The sequence below is a fragment of the Ovis canadensis genome, chromosome 5, assembly GCF_042477335.2.
Source record: "Ovis canadensis isolate MfBH-ARS-UI-01 breed Bighorn chromosome 5, ARS-UI_OviCan_v2, whole genome shotgun sequence".
NCBI lineage: Eukaryota > Metazoa > Chordata > Mammalia > Artiodactyla > Bovidae > Ovis > Ovis canadensis.
Genome location: NC_091249.1, coordinates 89,486,271 through 89,503,695, shown reverse-complemented (window position 1 = coordinate 89,503,695; position 17,425 = coordinate 89,486,271). Strand labels below are relative to the sequence as shown.

Genomic DNA, 17,425 nt, shown 5'->3' with positions numbered 1-17,425 from the left:
TCAGACTTTATTTTGGGGGGCTCCAAAATCACTGCAGATGATGACTCCAGCCATGAAATTAAAAGACGCTTACTCCTTGGAAGAAAAGTTATGACCAAACTAGATAGCATATTGAAGACAGAGACATTAATTTGCCAACAAAGTCTGTCTAGTCAAGGCTATGGTTTTTCCAGTGGTCACATATGGATGAGAGAGTTGGACTGTGAAGAAAGCTGGGTGCCGAAGAATTGATGCTTTTGAACTGTGGTGTTGGAGAAGACTCTTGAGAGTCCCTTGGACTGCAAGGAGATCCAACCAGTCCATTCTGAAGGAGATCAGCCCTGGGTGTTCTTTGGAAGGAATGATGCTAAAGCTGAAACTCCAGTACTTTGGCCACCTCATGCGAAGAGTTGACTCACTGGAAAAGACCCTGATGCTGGGAGGGATTGGGGGCAGGAAGAGAAAGGGACGACAGAGGATGAGATGGCTGGATGGCATCACCGACTCGATGGATGTGAAGTTGAGTGAACTCCGGGAATTGGTGATGGACAGGGAGGCCTGGCGTACTGCAATTCATGGGGTCAAAAAGAATTGGAACTGAAGGATATGTGACACTGCTGAATACAATGTGGAATTATAGAAGAGGAAAAAAGACATTACTGGAAAAACCTGTAAAAATCTGAATAATGTCTGTAGATTAGTCCATACTGAGTATCAGTGTTAACTGTTAGTTCTGATGAGTACCTCACAGTAATGTAAGACACTGACATTAAGAGAAGCTGAGTGACATATGTACTACAAATGAACTTTTCTTTAAGTCTAGAATTATTTCGAAATGGAAAGTAAAAAACACAACAGAACCTTTAAATTAAAAAAAAAGTTATTGTGTTAATCATTACTTATGAATATTTATCTACTAAATACAATCACTTAAACAACAGTACAAAGAACAAAGGACATAATTTTTGCGTTTATATGAAGTGATCACTCGAATGGAAACTTTATTTTGCAGAAAATAAGATGCATACCAGTATGAGGTATTTTGGTCAAATATAACGTATTTTTAAACATTTTACTTTTTTAGTACCTCTTCATCACTAATTAATTGACCAAAAAAAAAATAGAATAGACCCAAGAATAGTAAAAAAAAAATTTTTTTTTCAGGGATTTTAAATTCAAGATATTGACAATTCCCATTAACTAAAGCGATGAAGGGAAGATGAATGAAAGGACAACCGCAGGATGCAACAAATATAATACGGTTGTTTCACATAGTATTATAGAAATGGAGAGACAAAAGGTCACAGAAGCTGTCATTCCCTGATAATTTATTCATTCTATCTAACTGTTAAGAGTGTATTTTCACATGTCTGACTCCATTCCTCCTTTTACCAGTTAAGGATTTGTGAGTAAGTCACTTTGTTTGCTTACATTTTCCAACCTTTAAAAACTTGAGACTGACGAAATTCAATGTGACAATTTCTGTAAGCAATGAACAAAATTCTAGACCCAAATTAACTGCCCCTTCATCAGGGCAACCATTTTTGCTGCAATTGTAAGAAACTCAAAGATAACTGAGCAAAAAGAATTGAGCTATTCAAATAGGTTAAAAATCCAGAGAATATAGTCAGGCAGTCAAGCTCTTGAGAGTCAGGCCTGAATCTAGATCTAAACCTATCATTAAGGTATCTCTAGCTGTCTGTCTCTGTCTCCAAGTTCTCATTCCCTCTGTGTTGGCTGTGTTAAAGAAGCTTTCTTCCCATGGTGGGAGCACTGATCACCAGCAGCTTGTCATTATTTTGCTTTTATTGCTAGAAATTTCCATATGGTAAGTAATATTTTTTGAAGCTTCCCCAAAAGAACCAGGGCTTTCCTGGTGGCTCAGCTGGTAAAGATTTTGCCCATATTGTGGGAAACTTGGGTTCAATCCCTGGGTTGGGAAGATCCCCTAGAGAAGGGAATGGCTACCCACTCCAGTATTCTGTCTTGGAGAATTCAATGGACTGTATAGCCGATGGGGTCGCAAAGAGTGACTTTCACTTTCACTTTTCTGAAAGATCAGGGGAATTCTGGCTTGTTGGGAGAGGTGTCCTGAACTGATATCAGTAGCCAGGGATTTAGAATGATGATAGTCAGTAAGGTCTGAGTTATAGTTCTTCTTCAGGAACAGGACCTGTGATCCCACCTAGCCAACTTACAATAACAGAGAAAGATTCTCAGAAAGAGTTGTAGTATCTTAAGAGAAAGAAAACTGAGTAAAACCTGCAATATATGCATTATGGTTATTATTATTAGTCTTTTCCATCATGAGTATGGTTATCATAATCTTTATTTACCCTTGGAGTCCACACCCTAAGTTACAGGTTGATTTCTATTTTTGCTCAATTTTTTAATTGACACAGACTTCTTTTACTTAGCTCTCTTATTTGTGTCTTATCTAAATATCATAAAATGAGAGGTAAATGCATACAAAATAGAAATGAAGAAAATTTGCCCTATAATTTAAACATGCAAATAAAATATAGCATTTTTGAACATTTAAATACATCCACATACACAATAGACAGTATAACTTATGGAGAATATAAACTCTCATATACCTGTATCTCACACATTAAGAAAAATAATGTGTAAGTTCTTTCTTAAAGAATTAGAGCTAACATATGCACACTGTTTTTCAAAGTTCATTTTCCATGTGAATGATTTTCTTTTCTGAGCATAGTAATTAGTTGCAAATATTTCTCCTTAGAGTATAAAATATCAAACAAGTAAACAACCTACCCAGACCTCCTGTTTTATGATAAAGAATATTGTGCTAAACTGCAAAGGGTAGGGAGTCAAATAAACATTATTAATGCTTATTCAGCCTACTCATATTCTGTTTACCTCTATTTCTTTTGTTCTATAAAAGTCATATTTCTGTGAATTTAAGTATACTTTAGACAATTACTTCTGCAGAGGAATACTATAGTTTTACATTTTACCTAAAACAGAAACAGTAGAAAATGAAATTTGGTGCCTGTGCAGTTGAATTCCTATTTTTATTAGAGGAAAGATGTGTTACAATAGTCAAGCACAGTTAAATTACATTGTTCTGAATTTTATCAGAAAGGAAATGCTAAAAAGTTTCAGAAAATAATTTGTGAATTAATTTTGGAATATAGAATTCCTCAATCTAAAATAATTATAGCTTATATACCCCAAATTAGAAATATAATTATTTCTGATTGAAATATCATTTTCATTGTATTCAAGCAATAATCAATTATTTTAATCTTTAAAAACTAATGTCATACATATGAAAGCTCTTTTAAAATTTTTCCTGCAATTTTTTTGTAATTCCCTAAAAGACTTGCTTCAGTGTTTAAGATGTTATTTCAGGGGTATAGGCCAGTTCTGGCAGGCATTTTGCTAATAATTGCTAAATTTTATTTCAACTGTCACTACTGTCCAGATATTCTTCACATTTTGTATATGTGAAATGGTTGCTAAAATGTTTGTCTCTTCATTCAGTTCATCTGGGATCCTAACACCTTAAGTGCCTTCCACTTTCTATGTATAATGCACTATCCTTGAGCTCCAAAAAGGGAACACAGGTAATGTGAGTTTAGGGGACAGTGCAAGTAAATAGTTATAAAGCAACAGGACTGGTCAGAGGGGAAGGAAGACTTTGTGGATCCTGTGAATTTTGATTAGAGTCTGGAGAGACTAGAGCCTAGCTAATATGTGATATGGGGCTCCAGCATTCCGTTCTCCCTTTCTTTTCTTTCCTCTTTGGTGATTTTCCACTGTTGTGCATTTGATATCCTTAAGGCTGTGATTGAATGGAGTACACCTACTGACACTGTCAGAGGGTAGCATTCATTGTCAAACAATGATTTCTATCAGTGCTGGTCTCTTGAGCAATTTCTCATCAAAACACTAAATCACCACTTATTACATTTCTATGATATTAGTCTTAAGCATAACTTTCAAACTGTGGCTTTGTGAAATAGGGAGACATTAATAGACTTGTGAGGTTTTATGTTTGCTTGTTTTCTCTTTATGCTGCTTGGCATCGCCATCTTTCACTTAAACAACTTACTATAGGCTAGAGAGGGAGTTGAGTTGAAGTAGAGCATAAAAGGATTATACTCAGGGTTAGCTGAGGAGAAGAATACAAATCCCAGACAGGTTTGAGAATCTGAGTATGGATGAGTCATGCTTCATCTTTTGGGGGGCACACAACCCACAGAGCTCCCCATGCATTCAGGATATGAGAAAAAAGAACATGGAAGCAATCTAAATTTCTATCAACAGAGGAATGAATAAAAAAGATGTGGTACGTATATGCAATAGAATATTATTCAGTCATTAAAAAGAACAAAATAACGCCATTTGAAGCAACGTGGAAGGACCTAGAAATTGTCACACTAAGTAAAGTGAAGTCAGACACAGAAAGATAAATATATGAAACCGCTTATACTGTATGTAGAATCTTTATCAAGAAACAGGGTACAAATGAACCTATTTATAAAACTGAAGTAGAGTCATGGATGTAAAAGACAAACTGATGATTACTAAGGGATTGAGGGGTGGATAAACTGGGAGATTGGAACTGACATACACATTACTAGAGATAAAATAGATAGCTAACAAAAGCTGCTAATACTGTGATGACTTACATGGGAAAAGAATTTTAAAAAGTGGATATATATATATATATATGTATAACTGATTAACTTTGCTGTATAAGTGAAACAAACACAACATACTAAGTCAACTATACTCAAAAAAAAAAAAAAAAAGAAATGCCATCTAAAAAACCAAGAGGGTCTCTGTCTTTTATAACCTATATGTAACCCAGTATGTTGCAGTGAGCAGCACTTTTTTTTCACCTGTATAGTTTTGAATGGCATGAAATATTGCATTAGCCCCAGTAGAACTTAGGTTGGGGCAAGAAAGATTGATCCCCCAATGCTAGAGTGGATATAGAGCTAGTGAGCAAGTGGGGATGTAGATTTCTTGGCAGCAGATATCAACTTTTCATAATCAGACAAGAGAAGGACCCAGTGGGTGAGTTACATCAGGAGGGATGAAAAAGTGGTGCTGGGACTTTCTTTCAGGCCATAGCATTATGTAGGTTATGGAAATAACCCCACCTCAACCATCTTGGACTGAAATGCCATCTCATAAAGAGAAGATGAAAAGAGAAAAAATAAAAGCAGGATATGATGGAGTTTAAACCTAAAACAACTGAGAAAAAAAAATAGGCTACATTAAATTTTCTGAAATCACACAGACTGATTAATTTGAATTATAAGGGAAAAAAATAAAGAAAATAACATTTCTCTTGCACCTGAATTTGTTCCCTGAAAATATCACACTTGCTAAAGGAGTTTATCAATTTTCATGCAATTGATCTATGGCCCAAGTTGATTCTTTTTATGGAGTGATTGAATATTCATGAAACTGTAACTTTAATTATGATTTGCTATCAGTATTTGAAGTCCTTACTAGACAGGCACCCACATATTCCCAAGGGGATAGACACTATGTTCCCATTTGAAAACATTCAGTTCAGTTCAGTTCAGTCACTCAGTCATGTCCGACTCTTTGCGACCCCATGAATTGCAACACGCCAGGCCTCTGTGTCTATCACCAACTCTCAGAGTTTACTCAAACTCACATCCATCGAGTCAGTGATGCCATCCAGCCATCTCATCCTCTGTCGTCCTCTTTTCCTCCTGCCCCCAATCCCTCCCAGAATCAGGGTCTTTTCCAGTGAGTCAACTCTTCTCGTGAGGTGGCCAAAGTACCGGGGTTTCAGCTTTAGCATCGTTCTTTCCAAAGAACACCCAGGGCTGATCTCCTTCAGAATGGACTGGTTGGATCTCCTTGCAGTCCAAGGGACTCTCAAGAGTCTTCTCCAACACCACAGTTCAAAAGCATCAATTCTTTGGCACTCAGCTTTCTTCACAGTCCAGCTCTCACAACCATACATGACCACTGGAAAAACCATAGCCTTACTAGCCAACCTTTGTTGGCAAAGTAATGTCTCTCCTGCTGGTCTTAATAAGCTAAACCTTAAGAAATGCCTGCTTAACTCAAGGAGAAAGTCCCAGGAAAGCTAATGCTCAAGCATGGTGTTGGTAAAAACTCTTCTGAGGATTTAAGTGACCTATAATTTCACAATGATATACTTTTTTCTAAAAGAATATACTCTTATTCTAAATATTCAAATTCATCTAGAGTAGGTAGATGCCATTTGATGAAAAGAACAAGTCTACAACTGAAAATTTGTGGAGAAATTACTTCCAGCTATAATATTTTATAACTATGCACTTTTTTTTAATCCTGGGGGAAATTTTTACTATAATTTCTAAAAGTGAAATCTCATTTATAAATATACTAAAATATTAAACAATATTTTAGGTAAACTGCTGTATACCCTCTAAAATGAAATGTAGGTCAGGGGTGGGAGGTAAAAGGGCGTTGATTAAAAACATTCGCTTTGTATGAATGATGGTGGAAGATGTCAAAGCTTAGTTCTACTAAAACATTCAGTGCCAAATTATACAATGTATTAAACAACATAAGCAGCGTTAAGAATTAATAACAACTCAGCATTAAGTCCTGTTTATATTGTCAATAAAGATGATAATTGGGAAGGTTTAAAATAAAATTTACAATAAATGAAACAATTTAATTACTTAAAGTGCTTTTATAATATTGTGATTTTGCTTAAATTTTTATTTTAAATTATATTAATTACTATTTTCCAAGGAAGTGAGACAAGGAGAAAATGCAAGTGGAATGTAGTTACATGTGAGTTGTCAAGTGGGGATGTCACAGATACAGACTAGCACAGCTCTTCATTTTTATACTTCATCTTCCTTGGTAGCTCAGCTGATCTACCTGCAATGGAGGAGACCCCGGGTCTATTTCTGGGTCAGGAAGATCCCCTAGAGAAGGGATAGGCTAACCTTTCCAGTATTCTTGGGATTCCCTGGTGACCCAGATGGTAAAGAATCTTCCTGTAATGTAGGAGACCTGGGTTCAATCCCTGGGTTGGGAAGACCCACTCCAGTATTTTTGCCTGGAGAATTCCATGGACAGAGGAGCCTGACAGGCTATAATCAATGGGATTGACTGTAGAGAGCGACTTCTGAAGGACAGCATATCATAGGTAGTTGGGATGTGTGTGTATGTGTGTATTATGTGTTAGTCGCTCAGCTGTGTCTGACTCTTTGCGACCCCATAGACTGTAGTCCACCAGGCTCCTCTGTCCATGGGATTCTCCAGGCAAGAATACTGGAGTGGGTTGCTATTTCCTTCTCAAAAAAAAAAAAAAAAAAGTTAGGATGTGGCACTGTCAGTTTAAAGAATACTCCAAGTTAAATAGTTACAGCATTGGGAGTAATCATACCACATTTCCCTCTCAGTGAAAGATATGAAATTACCCAGGAATGACTATTTGACAGCCTAGAACATGAGGAGATAGTTTCCAGACTTGAAAAGACGATACCTGAATACCATGAAGAATCTGTATGTGGACTGACTAGATTAGAAAATAGGTTAATCTCCTTTCCGCTCCTGGTGTCTTAACAAAGAACTAGCTAGGAAGGTCTGAATTACCTCCACAGAACAGGCTGATGCCAGCTACTGGGTTCCAGAAGTTGTCTCTTTTCTAACCAACAGATTTCAATTGTCCCCAATCTATAAATAGGTAAAGCATAATAGCATGGGCAAGGCCCCTCTCTACTGGCAGAGGTGCCAACTATGCCAAGATTAAACTAAATAAATAGTGTTAACATGATATGTACACTCTTATTTCTCTTTGTAGATTTCTCCCAATGAATCTTGCCTGACTTTTGCAGTGTGTATCTGTGACTCCTTCACATGACAGTATGCACATCAATGTGATTAGTTAATGGCTTTGCTATCTCTACCATTGTCAAATTATTGTTCAGTTTAAATTATGTTGCTTAAGTTCATAAATGGATTTATAGGTTAATAATGGGTTTCTACTGACTTCTCTTAATAGAGATCATCAATTGATGCAATGTTTAGATTATAAACTGCACAAGGCAAAGAAAAAGAAATTCAACATATGAATGTTTCAAATAGCTAAAGAACAATGCTCAACTAAAAGACAAATGAGCTAAAATGAATAAACTAAGAGATTTTAAAATGTATGAGGTAGGATTTTAAGACTGTGTGTGTTAGTAAAGAATAAAATACATATTTTATTGCAGATTAAGGTACTTATTGTTATTTAACTTTCAAATTCTTAAAGACAATTAGTCATTTTATTTTAAATTTTCCATAATTAAAAATAAGTGGTTTCAATAATTTCTTATTAAAAAACCTACTAGATAAATATTTTCAAATACTGAGGTTAATAGAAGAGGGTAGACTTCTTTCTCCTAAATGTAATTTAACTCAGTAACCTGCTTTGTTCTCCTATTTTTTACACTTTACACCTAATCGATGACATTTTCCAATTTCAATTTGTAAGGTAAAATGAAGTAAATTGTAGGGCAAATTTCTCAATAAGGTGAATCTTGATACACAGTGGATCTTGGCATTTTATTTTAAAATTGCAGTCTCCAACTAAATTCAGTCAAAAACACACTGAAAATTCACCTACTGATACCCTACAGTAGCTCAATCATCACAGCTTTTCTCTAATAATCCCTCTCACACCTGCTTTCACCAGTTGAGTCGATTTCTTACCAAGATTCAATTCTGTATTTCTTAAGAGTTATCTATGCAGCTTTACTGGTTATTATAATTACAAATTTCAATTAATGATTATTTAAAACAATAAAACTTTAATGTGAAAATTAAATTGTTGTATTATGAAAACAAAGTTGACACTTTGGAAAAGATAAATGTAAGTTGATTTTTAAAAGTGCTAAAGAATTTCATGTGGGTGAGAAAACTGTGAAAGTTCAGTAAGAATATCTTAAACATCTGGAATAATGGCGCCCTCAGAATTGAAGGTAACTTTAAGTTCTCACATTTACACATACACAGCATGCATACAAATGAACACAAAGGAATACATCAACATACCACTGAGTACACTAGCTACCTGTTCTCTAATATAAAGAACAATACTTCTACATATTCTTTCCATTCTAGTTTATCACAGGATTTTGAGTATAGTTCCCTGTTCTCTAGAATAGAACCATTTGTTTATCCATCCTATACCTACTAGTTTGCATGCTAATCCAAAGATTCCAGTCCTTTTTCTCACTTTCCCTCCACAATGGCAATCACAAGTCTGTTCTCTGTATGAATCTGTTTCTGTTTCATGGATAAATTTGTGTCATATTTTATATTCCACATAAAAGTAAAATTATATGGCTTTTGTCTTTCTGACTTACTTTGCTTAGTATGATCATCATCCATGTTGCTGCAAATGGCATAATTTTATTCCTTTGATGGCTGAATAATATTCCATTAGAGTGTGTGTGTGTGTGTGTGTGTGTGTGTGTGTGTGTATAACACATCCTCTTTACACTTTCTTCTGCCAATGAACATTTATGTGGTTTCTATGTCTAGGCTATTCTAAACATCGCTGCTATGAACAAAGGGATGCATATATGTTTTCATATTTAGTTTTGCCCATATTGAGTATATGCCCAGGAGTGGGATTTCTAGGTTATACAATAACTCTCTGTAATTTTTTGAGGAACCTCCATACTGTTTTCCATAGGGCTGCACCACTTTATACTTCCACTAACAGTGTAAGATGATCCCCTTTTCTCCATACCCTCTTCAACATTTATTATTTGTATACTTTTTAATGATAGTTATTCTATTGGTGTGAGGTGTACCTCATTGTAGTTTTGATTTGCATTTCTCTTATAATTAGCAATAATGAGCATCTTTTCATATGCCTATCAGCCATATATGTGTCTTCTTTGGAGAAATGTCTAAATAGGACTTCTGCCCATTAAAAAAAATTTTTTTTTAATTACTGCATTGTGTGAGCTGTTTGCATAATTTGGAAATAAAACCCTTGTCAGTTGTATCATTTGCAAATATTTTCTCCCTGTCAGTAGGCTTTTTCATTTTCTTTATGGTTTCTTTTGCCCTACAGAAGCTCATAAGTTTGATTCAGTTCAGTTCAGTTGCTCAGTCGTGTCCAACTCTTGGCGACCCCATGAATCACAGCATGCCAGGCCTCCCTGTCCATCACCATCTTCCGGAGTTAACCCAAACTCACTTCCATCCAGTCGGTGATGCCATCCAGCTATCTCATCCTCTGTCGTCCCCTTCTCCTCCTGCCCCCAAAGCCACTCATCATCAGAGTCTTTTCCAATGAGTCAACTCTTCCCATGAGGTGGCCAAAGTACTGGAGTTTCAGCTTTAGCATCATTCCTTCCAAAGAACACCCAGGGTTGATCTCCTTTAGAATGGACTCGTTGGATCTCCTTGCAGTCCAAGGGATTCTCAAGAGTCTTCTTCAACACCACAGTTCAAAAGGATCAATTCTTCAGCATTCAGCTTTCTTCACAGTCCAATTCTCACATCCATACATGACCACTGGAAAAACCATCGCCTTGACTAGATGGACCTTTGTAGGCAATGTAATGTCTCTGCTTTCAATATGCTATCTAGGTTGGTCATAACTTGTTTATTTTTTATTTTACTTCTATTGACTCAGAAGCCTGACTGAAGAAATATTAATATGATTTATGTCAAAGAAAGTTTTGCCTATGATCTCTCCTAGTATTTTTATGATGTCATTGTCTTGTATTTAAGTCTTCAAGCCATTTTGAGTTTATTCTTTTGTATGGTGTGAGGAAGTGTTCTAATGTCACAGATTTAATGAGGATGTCAAACTTTTCCTAATACAACTTGCTAAAGAGTCTGTCTTTTCTTCACTGTATGCTTTACCTCCTTTGTGAAAGAGTAATTGTCCATAGATATGTGGGTTTATTTCCCAGTTCTCTATCCTGCTCCATTGATCAATATGTCTGTGTCTGTGTCAATCCCATGCTGGTTTGATTACTGTAGCTTTGTGGTATTGTCTGAAATCAGACAGGGTTATGACTCCTGCTTTGTTATTTTTCTGTAAAATTACTTTTGTGGTGATTCTGGCTTTATATTGATTATATACATTTTAGAATTATTTATTCTGGTTCCATGAAAAATGTCATGGGTAATCTGATAGAGATCTTATTAAATCTGTAGATTGTTTCAGATGGTATATCCATTTTAACAATATTAATTCTAATCCAGTACATGGGCTATCTTTCCATTTATTTGAATCATCTTCAATTCTTTTTATTACTATTTTGTAGTTCTCAGCACATAAGTCTTTTTGTTTTATTTTTATATTTCTTTGTTTCTGTTGTTTTGTTTGTTTTTAAAAAGGACTTTATTTTTTGAGCAGTTTTTGGTTCATAGGAAAATTGAAGCAGTCAAAGAGAGAGTTCTCATATAATCCAAATATGTGCTCCTGTTTATCAGCATTATTTTAACTATTCTAGGTTCTTTGCACTTACATATTAATTTTAGCATCTACATATCAATTTTTTAAATGGGATTTTGACCAAAATTTACACTGAGTCTGTAGAGTAATTTTAGAAGATACCGCTTGATAAATTGAATCTTCCAATCCATGACCATAGAATATCTCTTGATTCATATATTATTTTTCCCTCTGCAGTGTTTTTATGATTTTTTCTTTACTTTTAACGTTCACGTTTTTGTTGTTGTTGTTATTTTTAGACACTTTTCTGCCTATATTCTTGGCTCTATCTCTGTGAGATGCCAAACATACCTATCTTAGACTGCTTGATATTGTCTTATAGGTCACTGAGTCTCTTTATTTTTAAATCATTTGTGTGTGTGTGTGTGTATTGTTCATGTTTCTATTTATCTTTAGTTCAGTTTTCATCTTAGTAAATGTATTTTCTCATTTTTATTTGTTCCTCCTTATCTTGCCTGGAGAATCCCAATGGCGGGGGAGCCTGGGGGGCTGCCGTCTATGGGGTTGCATGGAGTCGGACATGACTGAAGCAACTTAGCAGCAGCAGCAGCATAGTTTTTATTCCTTGTTACAGTAATCTGCATTTCTGTAGAAATATAGTTTTGTTTTGTTTTTTTAACTCCTTCAGTATTCTGTCTCCTTTTTGAATTCAGTGTTGGTTAGACTAAAGGTATCCTTTTCATTGTTCTTTGAAGAAAATTCTCTTGATCTTTTAATTGGGAGTGTTTCTTCTGCTTCTTCATTTTACTTTTATTTATTTATTTATTTTTCTCTATGAGTTTAAGAGAAATAATTATGACCATGGTCTCAGAGGGCTATCTTTATGTGATAGTGTCTCTGTGTAGCCTGTCTGGGTTTAACATTTTTTGGTGTGAGGGTTGCCTTTAATGTGGATGCCAGCAGTCTCTTCCAGGAGTATACACTGGCTGTTCATTTCCTTAATCAGAGGCGTGACTGGTGTTGGGGTGACCAAAGCCTGCATTTGATAATGAGAGGGGCCTCCACACTCCAGATCCTTCAAGTTGTCTCCACACAGCCAATAGCAGACCTCTCCCTGGATCTGTTTTCTAAGCCCTATGTTTTAGTACCCAGCCTATTCATAGCAGAGGAAGCATGTCTTAGGTTGAGGTCTCTCTGTTTTGCCTATCAGAAAGGTGGCTGTGCTCTCCTCTGAGAAGCTCCTTTCTGACTTGGCTGACCTCTCCCACCAGTCAGAGGATCTTCCCAGGGTGTGAGAAAACCCTGATTTTTAGCTCCCTCCCAGGAGGGATGTGCAGGTCCCATCCACATCTTCTTTTTCTTCTTCTTTCTTTCTTTTTTTTAAAAAAATGTATCCTACTGGTTACATGGAGATCTTTCTTGTCCTTTCAGAGGCCTGCAGTATTCTGCTAGTGTCAGAAGATGTTCTGTAGGACTTGTTCCATTTGTAGGCATATTTCTGATGGATTTGTAGAAGGAGATGAGTTCCACATTGTTTACCATCTTGCCATCTTGAATTTATATACCTATAATGCTTTTTAAAAAATTTTTAAATGTGGATTAAATCCATTGTCTGTGTATTTTCTATAAAAATATTAGTATCTGCACAGTATAATTGACAAAATTATATAATATGCAAGATATATTCTAAGAATCACTTGTATATTTTGGTATATTTGAGTGAGTGAGTGAGATAATCCTCAGTCATGTCCAACTCTTTGCCACCCCATGGGCTGTAGCCTGCCAGGTTCCTCTGTCCATGGAATTCTCTAGGTAAGAATACTGGAATGGCTAGCCATTCCCTTCTCTAAGGGATCTTCTTGACTTAAAGATCAAACTCAGGTCTCCTGCACTGCAGGCAGATTCTTGACCATCTGAGCCACCAGGGAAGCCCATATTTGAATGTATTAATGCATTTATATACAATACTTGAAGAACTGACTTGAAATGATTACCATAATAAATATGGCAAATATATTCAGGTTAAAAAAACGAAGAGAAAATATATTCAGGAAAGCATAAGGCTGAGTATAGAAGTACACATGCCACCAATATTTTTCAGTTAATAAAATGGGGTCATTTATTTGATTCTAAGTTTCTTTGCAAGTAGATCAAATAGGATATCAACATAAATTACTGTTTTCACAGGCTCAAAAGGACTTAGCAATGGAAAAGAACTGAAAGGTCAATGAGTGTCCTGTGATTTCAATCAGTAGCATACAAAAATTACACTGATGGTCTATATCATTGCCACATAATTATTATCACTTTTTTATTGCTGATAAAGGCACTTCTCCATCTTGTTCAGACATTTTAGAAATAGAACTTTTACACTAAAATGCTGCACCAGAGCTTATACAGTCAGACATTAAAATGATATTACGTGCATGTATATGAAGCAGTACCCAAACATGCACAGAACTAACAGAAGTAAAGTAATTAAAGTTTATAGGTAAGCCTTTTGTTTAAACTTTAAACTACTCCAGTTATGTAAAATATGGCTCAACAATGGATTCAGCTACATATTAATTAAAAAACATATGAGTAAAAGGATAGATTACTTTTAGAGCTATTCTAACTTTCACAACTTGCAAGTTTTCAAAATTCTGTTCAGAGCTGAAGTCTTCTAATATGAAGTAACATGAAGTGACAACCTCCAAAAGTGTGTATTATGTTTCTCAATATTAAACATTTGCTAAACTAATGCTCATTACAGCATGACAACTGAGAAATAAAAGACACATGCAACTTAAAACAGAAAACATCTGTTCTGTCTATACTTCATGTGGAGATCATTACTGAAAATATAGGTCAATTAATTTCTTTGTTAGCTTTCACTTCACAGGGATCACTTAGAATGCTGGATTCTACTGAAGATATTCATTAGTGAAAACAAGAAAACTAATTTTTGAATAATTCTCTGTTAGTTAAAAAATAATGATAAAAAGGAACTTCACTGTGTTCTATTCAGCTTCTCTTCCCTACTTGATATCACTGTAATCATATCAAAGCATCAGGAATTCATCATTCAAGCTATCCAATTTCCATCTCACCTATGTTATCACATAATATCTCCAGGAAAGGGTATTTCCTTTCCTTTCATAATTTCCACAATCCCAATTCATATCAGGAAAAGTGAAACTACCAACTGCTCTCATTTTAGATTACTAGCTTACTACATATAAAACATTTTTAATTACTCATACTTACCAGTAAAACACTTGTGAGGACAGTCCTTAATATATATATATAATATATACTACATATAGAGATCAAATAGGAAATCAACAGTGTATTATATATGTATATAACATATACATATATATAATATTTATTTATAACACTGTATCTTGAATGACTGTATTAATAAATTTTTCACATGATGAAACATAATTTAAGTATGAGATAAAAATAAAATAGTATTTTAATATTTAATATTTTAATGGCCAGCTAAGCATCATTATAAATTATACCACTAGTAATAGTGGGTATTTTTGTATACACCAAATTGTCCTCCTAATAATTTGATTTTGGCCACCTTTCACAAAGTTAAGATCACAATTATTTGACCTCATTATGTTGGTGACCAACACTTTATAATTAAATTTGTGGCATAACTACCGTTTTTTGTTGATTGCTGTGTCTGCAACATTAAAATGATCTTCAACTATCTTTTATTTTTTTTTTAGTTTTTTATTTTTTAAATTTTAAAATCTTTAATTCTTACATGCGTTCCCAAACATGAACCCCCCTCCCACCTCCCTCCCCATAACATCTCTCTGGGTCATCCCCATGCACCAGCCCCAAGCATGCTGCATCCTGCGTCAGACATAGACTGGCGATTCAATTCTTACATGATAGTATACATGTTCATCCATTTTTCAAATTTAAGCTTAGTTAAAACTGGATGATATAATCCATGAATCCACTAACCATGTAGACATAAATATCAATAAGTAACAGTGAACTGAATGCTGGAAGGAATGAGGGGTACACTGTCGTCACTGCTGCTCTGAAATCATACTTCCCTGAGAATGCTTTACTAATCAAGCATGACATAGGACCACATGACACACAGGCTAAACTCCAGTGCCTGATCAACCTCTATAGAAAGTAATATACCAAACCATATACAACCAAGCTCACTATCTTAATACTGCAGATTAAAAGCAAACAGAAGAAGTGCTAGTATATATTTTTAATATCCCAATGGGTTGTGATTTCCAAGTCCTGGTTGTACATATAACACTTTAGAGATTGTAATTCAATAGCACAGGTCTGATCATATACCTATACTTGCTAAAAATTTGAATGGCTGTCTACTGCTAAGCCAAAGTATTTTTACACTCAAAACAGTTCACGTTATAATTCCATTCTATATTTCCGAATTATTATACATGCACTGTTTGTTTTAATCACTTAGAAATACTAATATTTTTTAAAAATACATGCCATACGCTCCCATCAGTGGGTTTCTGTTCAAGATATACCTTCCATCTAAAATATTACTCCGATTTCTATTTCCACCTAAAAAAACACTTTCCATTCTTCAAAGATCACCTCAAATGTTATCTCAATGGAGCTCTTTTAGATTTGATAAATTAATATCTAGCCTCATTTCATTTTGGTTATATTTCTCTCATAGTAACCATACACTGATTCAAAGAGGATGTGGATTAACACACAGTATAATTGCTCTGTCAGGCTTAGGTGCAATGGAGTTGGCAGGTGAAATGAACTGGGGATCTTTTCTTGACCATTATTGGAGCAAACTGAGGAAATTGGTTGAAGATCAATATCAAGAGCTCAGGTTCAAAATTTCTGAAATGATACATCTTCAAAATACATATGTTCAGTGAAATGACTAAAGTACTCTGCTGATAAAATTAAATAATCATACTTTCTCCTTTGAATTAATTTTTTTTCTTAACTTTAAGCATCCCCCTACAGATATTTCTTAAGCCTTTGATATCTGAACATTTACATGTACTACAGTATATAATCCCTCTCTCTCTTTTTTTTTTTAGTTATTTGAGATTGAATATACTGGTATATCCTACATCTTTCAAAGTGCAAAATTATTTCCAGTAGTGAAAAACTGTGGAAGCCCATATTCCACATTAGTAATTGGCAACATTTATCCATAAAGTGATAGGTAGTAAATGTTTCAGGCTTTGTGAATAATAGGGCAGTTGTAACTATTCCGCTTCAATGGTGTAAGTAAGCCACATAAACAAATGAGCCTGACTGCATTTCAAGATATATATCTTCCTTTACAGACACTGAAGTTTTAATATACTTTTTATATGTAAAGAAATATCCTTTTTTTTGATCTTTTTTCCAACCACTTAAAGAGGGTATTCTTAGCTCAAGGGCTATACACAAATAGACGATGGGATAAATTTGAACCATGGTCTACAGTTTGCCAGTCTCTGTTCTAGCTCATAGATATCCAAATTACCTGTGCCAGATGCTAACTTTGGGACAAATCAAAAGTGAAGAGGATGAGACTCCATACCAGAGCGTTATCACCTTATACTTTTGTAGGAAAGCAAGCTTTGCCATCCCAAAATGTGCTTTTTGGCACAAAGATTAATTTAAATGAACAGAAGACTCAGGGAGTTTTTCTTGTTTCCTCCCACTTACCTGTCTAAGGAATTTAGAGAAAGGGCCTGGCCCAGGAAGAGTGCTATCACCAGAGATACCCACAAAGATTGTGGGCTAGGTGTGGTGGGGAACACTTGTCAGGGCCTAGAGATCAGAGTCCCACTCTGTATCACACTGCCTCTGTTAGGCCCAGCAAACATTTGTTTACCAAACATTTGCTTTTCCACCTCCAGAGCAACTACCTTCCTCCCCTTTGAAATCCCAACCCTTCACCCCCACTTCAACATCCTCTTTTGTCTTTAGCTGAAGATAGAATTTCTGGTGAGACTTCCAGCAATTTTGAAAAGTTACTAAGTTTTCCTGGGTCTC

The 17,425-nt window shown here is 35.2% G+C and overlaps 1 pseudogene; it reads left to right on the top strand.

The window, feature by feature from the left end:
- The window catches only part of LOC138440613 (mitochondrial adenyl nucleotide antiporter SLC25A23 pseudogene), a 143,948-nt pseudogene that overhangs the window by 68,548 nt on the left and 57,975 nt on the right, over nucleotides 1-17,425 (top strand).